The 6,565-nt window shown below is 48.0% G+C and overlaps 1 pseudogene; it reads right to left on the bottom strand.

The window, feature by feature from the left end:
- Positions 1-472: 472 nt before the first annotated feature.
- LOC124790248 lies at positions 473-590 on the bottom strand (annotated as a pseudogene).
- Positions 591-6,565: the final 5,975 nt, after the last annotated feature.

Raw genomic sequence — 6,565 nt, 5'->3', positions numbered from 1 at the left:
CGTAATGATGCGTTATCGCATAAATATTATCGTCATGGACACAAGAGTTTTGAATTTAAGCACTAAGAGCACTGCTGTTGTGTCACGTGACTAGGCTTCTCGCGAGCTTAACCAAGTATATGCAGCGTACTCGCAGTTGCGGATAGGAACAATCATCACCTGTACTGGAACTTGAAACCGGATTTCCCGCAATACGAGAGCGATCGCCTTAACCGCTTCGGCTATCCGTGCACAACTCATTGCCAGACCCGAACATCCTGCGTCACGACGTGTACTCCCATACTCCACTCGGTCTTCAGGCCACGAGTGACCATCCGACCGCCGTGTCATGCTCAGTGGAGGATGCGGATAGGGGCGTGGAGTCAGCACACCGCTCTTCCGGTCGTTATGATGGTATTTTTGACCGAAGCCGCTACTATTCGGTCGAGTAACTCCTCAATTGGCATCATGAGGCTTAGTGCACCCCGAAAAATGGCAACAGCGCATGGCGGCTGGGATGGTCACCCATCCAAGTGGCGACCACGCCCGACAGCGCTTAACTTCGGTGATCTCACGGGAACCGGTGTATCCACTGCGGCAAGGCCGTTGCCGTACTCCTATACACATTATGTAATTTCCGTACTGGGGAGGACATTTTAATTGCAAATCGGTGCCTGGTATCGGCAGATAAATACGGTTTTGCAGTATCTATGTTGTTAAGAGTCTGCAGCTCGTGGTCTCGCGGTAGCGTTCTCGCTTCCCAAGCACGGGGTCCCGGGTTCGATTCCCGGGGGGATCAGGGATTTTCACCTGCCTCGAGATGACTGGGTGTTGTGTCGTCTTCATCATTATCATTCATCCCCACTATGGTCGGAAGAAGGCAATGGCAAACCACCTCCACTAGGACCTTGCGTAGTACAGCGGTGTGGGTCTTCCGCATCGTTCCCCCTACGCTCTGTCACGGAGTATGGGACCTCATCATCATCATGTTGTTTAGAAGAACGAGTACAGCCGTTATGAAATACATGAAACACAAATGGGAATAGCCGGCCGCTGTTGCCGAGCAGATCTAGGCGCTTCAGTCAGGAACCACGCGGCTGCTGCGGTCGCAGATTCGAATCCTGCCTCGGGCATGGATGTGTGTGATGTCCTTAGATAGGTTTACGTAATTCTAAGTCTAGGGGACTGATGACCTCAGATGTTAAGTCCCGTTGTGCTTAGAGCCACTTGAATCATTTTTTTAGTTGCGAATACAAACAACCATCAGCTGTATAGGGGAATGAGGATTGGTTGGAAGCAGAGGAACGAAGGGACTTTCTCAACCGAGTCATCACCGGAGACGAGAAGTCTGTGCCGGGCTTGGAGTCGAACCGGATTTCCCGCTTTACGCGGGCGGTCACCATAACTGATTTGCCTATCCTCGCACGACTCACGGCCACACACTTCCATATGTCGTCGTTCCTGGGTCACAGCCTGTGTTTGAATACATATTATGTAATTAACGTACTAACAACATAGACACTGCAATATCGTATTAATGAAGGATGAGTATCAGGCCCATCGGTCATGAATGGTTGCCCACGCCTGCTGTAGGCTGCAGTCAGAAAATGTTCCCTGTCTCTACATCTACATCTACATACATACTCCGCAATCCATCATACGGTGCGTGGTGGAGGGTACCTCGTACCACAACTAGCATCTTCTCTCCCTGTTCGACTCCCAAATAGAACGAGGGAAAAATGACTGCCTATATGCCTCTGTACGAGCCGTAATCTCTCTTACGAGGTTTGTCCGGAAAATCCGTATAAAAGTTGGATAATGTCTTTATGTTACAAGTTGCAGTCATCGCCAGGTGGGACTACTGCTGTAACCAATCCCATCAACGCTCAGTTCGAGTCAGAGCACTCTGTGTGAAGGTGGGAGTGTGCGGCAGCTTGTTGACAATTACCCTGTTTCACCTGCCGTTGGCGTGGAGCTCTCTCTGATTGAGGAACAGCCCGTCATCATCAAGTTTCTTGCAAAGCTAGGCAAGAATGGCCGTGAGATTTTTGTTTGAAACAGGTTTATGGACACAATTCTCTGAAGGAACCAACCGTGAACAAGTAGTTAAAAAGGTTCCGGGGTGGCCGAGAAGAAGTGAATGATGACCCTCGCCCAGGACGCCCGTCGTCATCGAGTTCCGATGCAAATGTTGAACGAATTCGGGCTTGTGTTCTTAAAGACCGAGGATTGACAGTCAGAATGATTGATGACGAGCTGTCAATCCCCAGAACAATCGTTCACGAAATCCTGCCACAAAAACTTGAAATGAAGAAATTGTGTGCGAAAATCGTACCGAAGCTCTTGACACCAGAACAGAAAGCAAAGAGGGTTGAGTGCTGTGAGGATTGGTTGGAAGCAGAGGAACGAAGCGACTTTCTCAACCGAGTCATCACCGGAGACGAGTCCTGGTTTTACGAATTCGATGTGGAGCTCAAATCTCAAAGCGAGGAATGGAAACTAGCAGAAGAACCGAGAACAAAAAAGTCGCGAAAATCTAGGTCCAATGTGAAGACAATGTTGATTGGTTCGAATGGCTCTGAGCACTATGGGACTTAACATCTATGGTCATCAGTCCCCTAGAACTTAGAACTACTTAAACCTAACTAACCTAAGGACATCACACAATACCCAGTCATCACGAGGCAGAGAAAATCCCTGACCCCGCCGGGAATCGAACCCGGGAAGCGAGAGTAATGTTGATTGTTTTGTTTGACTCTAGGGGCATTGTTCACAAGGAATTTGTCCCTCCCGGCCAGAGAGTGAACGGAAATTTTTACGTTGAAGTTCTGACACGTCTCAGAGCTCGCGTGGCCCGAGTTCGACCGGAGTTGGCAAAAGGGGGCAGGTGGATCCTTCATCACGACAATGCGCCCGCTCAGACGTCGCTCGTTGTGCACGAGTTTTTGGCCCGAAGCTCAATCACCGTGACAGACCACCCGCCTTATTCACCCGATTTAGCCCCGTGCTTCATGTTCCCGCAAAGCAAAATGGTGCTTCAGGGGCGGCACTAGGGAGATGTGGAAGCCATCAAGGCGGAAACGACACGGCAACTGAACAACATCACAACTGAAGACTTTCAGCAATGTTATCAACTGTGGAAACGGCGTCGGCAGAAGTGTATCGCGTCTCAGGGCGAGTACTTTGAAGGAGACCATATTGTAATACCTGAATAATTGTAAAATAAAGTTATTATTCAACTTTTATACGTATTTTGCGGACAAACCTCGTATCTTATCTTTGTGGTCTTTCCACGAAATGTAAGTTGGCGGCAGTAAAATTGTACTGCAGTCAGCCTCAAATGCTGGTTCTCTAAATTTACTCTGTACCGATTCACGAAAAGAACGCCTCCTTTCCTCTAGAGACTCCCACCCGAGTTCCTGAAGCATTTCCGTAACACTCGCGTGATGATCAAATCTACTAGCAACAAATCTAGCAGCCCGCCTCTGAATTGCTTCTATGTCCTCCCTCAATCCGACCTGACAGGGATCTCAAACGCTCGAGCAGTACTCAAGAATAGGTCGTATTAGCGTTTTATAAGCGGTCTCCTTTACAGATGAACCACATCTTCCCAAAATTCTACCAATGAACCGAAGACGACTATCCGCCTTCCCCACAACTGCCATTACATGCTTGTCCCACTTCATATCGCTCTGCAATGTTACGCCCAAATATTTTATCGACGCGACTGTGTCAAGCGCTACACTACTAATGGAGTATTCAATCATTTCAGGATTCTTTTTCCTATTCATCTCCATTGATTTACATTTGTCTATATTTAGAGTTAGCTGCCATTCTTTACACGAATCACAAATCCTGTCCAAGTCTTTCCATCACTTGCTGGCCAAACGTCAGTCGTGACAATTCTCTCGCTGGCGTTATCTTTATCTGGTTCGAACGTAAACCAGCAACGTATCCAACAGTGGACACGCAATAGCATTAAAATCCGTGTCCCGTACAATGCTCCTGCCGCGTTTGTGGGTATGTAGAGAGCTTGACATTAAATATCCTGCGCTAACAACAGGTCGTAAACCAAGACGAAACTTTAATTTATTTCTTTTTGCAAACGTCAGATAACACCGTAACAATTTTGGAAGCAACGAGCGCCTCTCGATGCGTGCGGCGGAAAATGTGAAAACGAGTACTGGGATACAAACGAAAGCGACGAACTGTGTATCCCGCGGGGACGATCTCGTTATCTGAGGGAGGGGGCGAAGGCTGATGGAGTGCGGATCCTCTGCAATTATTCCGACACAGGCAATTAGGGCAGTCGCTGCCGCTGGGTGGCTGGCGTGCAAAGCCAGACCAGAGAGCGGCACGCACCCGCGTGGTTTCCCTGTGAGTGGCTGGCGGCTGCGCGCACGCACACGCGCACACACATATACGCGCGGCGGTGGCTGTGTCGCTGGTCTGCTGGCTGCTAGCTAGCTACCCCTGTTTATCGGGGGCGACAGTTGACCGCTCGGAGATTTCTCGCCGTCGCACAAATACTGGCTTTATCGGCGCGTCCGATGAATATTTGATGGCTGCATGATTTATTGGCCGCGGCCTGAATATTACCGGCTCATTACGGTACGGATTAATTATTGCGTTACCGTGTTATCTGCGGCGGCCGCTGCAGCGAGAGGGCCAGTTTTCATGTGCTACCGGCCGAAGGACGTGAATGGGAGGCAGTGGTTAGAGAGGGATTGAGACAAGGTTGTAACCTGTCCCCCGGCTTATTCAGTCTGTATGTCGAGCAAGCAGTTAGAGGAACAGAAAGTGGGGGAGGGAGGAGTATTAATGTTCAGGGAGGAGAATTAAAAACTTTCAGGTTTGCTGATGACACTGTAATACTCTCAGTGATAGCAAACAACCTGGAATAGCTGCTGAGGGAAATGGACAGTATTAATCATATACAGATGATGTTCCTCAGACTTATCGAGTCCAGCTTTACCTACGATAATGATGTAGGCTGAAGCAGTGAATTAAAATTTGTACCAGCACTGGGATTCGAACCTGTGTCTCCTACATTTTTTTTCGCTTGGTGTTCGCTGCATCTGCTGAGGGCGGACGTCGTAAGTCATCCGTTTAAATTAGTTGTTGATCACTTATCTCAGTTTTTTTTATTACAGAGGGCACCTAACCCTCTGACCGAACACGCTGAGCTACCGTGCCGGCGTGCTTAGTAGGCAGATGTGCTATCTGTTGCGCCAGACTGGCACTCGAGCTACAATGTCGTCTGTGCAGCTGTGGTAGATAGAGTGTCAGTGTGTAGTAACAGATAGCACATCTGCCAAGAGAGCAGGAGTACTGGGTTCGATACCTGGCACAGATAAAAATTTAAATTCATTGCTATCCCCACATCATTAACATAGATAAAGGCGAGACTCAACATGTCTCTGGAGCATCGTATGTACATGATTAATATATCACCTACACCTGAGTTATAGGTAGGATTATCCCCATTCACTCATTGCTAAAGTGCTATTCCAATATCGGAGAGGGCCAGCAGTACAGATGCGACTTCAGCAGGGGAACAGAAATGGGCTGAGGTGTGAGTGGAATCTGTATTGGTGAGGGAGACATATTGGCGTAGTCCGTACAGCTGTGGTAGCCACAGCACCAGTGTGGCACAATGGATAGCCCATCTGCTTAGTAAGCAGGAGACCTGGGTTCGAATCTGGGCGCTGGTACAAATTTAAATTTTCTTTCCCTACATCATTAAAATAGATAAAGATGAGACTCAACATGTCTCTGGAGCATCGTATGTACATGATTAATATATCACCTACACCTGAGTTATAGGTAGGATTATCCCCATTCACTCATTGCTAAAGTGCTATTCCAATATCGGAGAGGGCCAGCAGTACAGATGCGACTTCAGCAGGGGAACAGAAATGGGCTGAGGTGTGAGTGGAATCTGTATTGGTGAGGGAGACATACTGGCGTAGTCCGTACAGCTGTGGTAGCCACAGCACCAGTGTGGCACAATGGATAGCGCATCTGCTTAGTAAGCAGGAGACCTGGGTTCGAATCTGGGCGCTGGTACAAATTTAAATTTTCTTTCCCTACATCATTAACATAGATAAAGATGAGACTCAACATGTCTCTGGAGCATCGTATGTACATGATTAATATATCACCTACACCTGAGTTATAGGTAGGATTATCCCCATTCACTCATTGCTAAAGTGCTATTCCAATATCGGAGAGGGCCAGCAGTACAGATGCGACTTCAGCAGGGGAACAGAAATGGGCTGAGGTGTGAGTGGAATCTGTATTGGTGAGGGAGACATACTGGCGTAGTCCGTACAGCTGTGGTAGCCACAGCACCAGTGTGGCACAATGGATAGCGCATCTGCTTAGTAAGCAGGAGACCTGGGTTCGAATCTGGGCGCTGGTACAAATTTAAATTTTCTTTCCCTACATCATTAACATAGATAAAGATGAGACTCAACATGTCTCTGGAGCATCGTATGTACATGATTAATATATCACCTACACCTGAGTTATAGGTAGGATTATCCCCATTCACTCATTGCTAAAGTGCTATTCCAATATCGGA

The sequence above is a fragment of the Schistocerca piceifrons genome, chromosome 3 (assembly GCF_021461385.2).
Source record: "Schistocerca piceifrons isolate TAMUIC-IGC-003096 chromosome 3, iqSchPice1.1, whole genome shotgun sequence".
NCBI lineage: Eukaryota > Metazoa > Arthropoda > Insecta > Orthoptera > Acrididae > Schistocerca > Schistocerca piceifrons.
The sequence above is the reverse complement of the archived record's forward strand: the minus strand, read 5'-3'. Positions and strand labels throughout refer to the sequence as shown.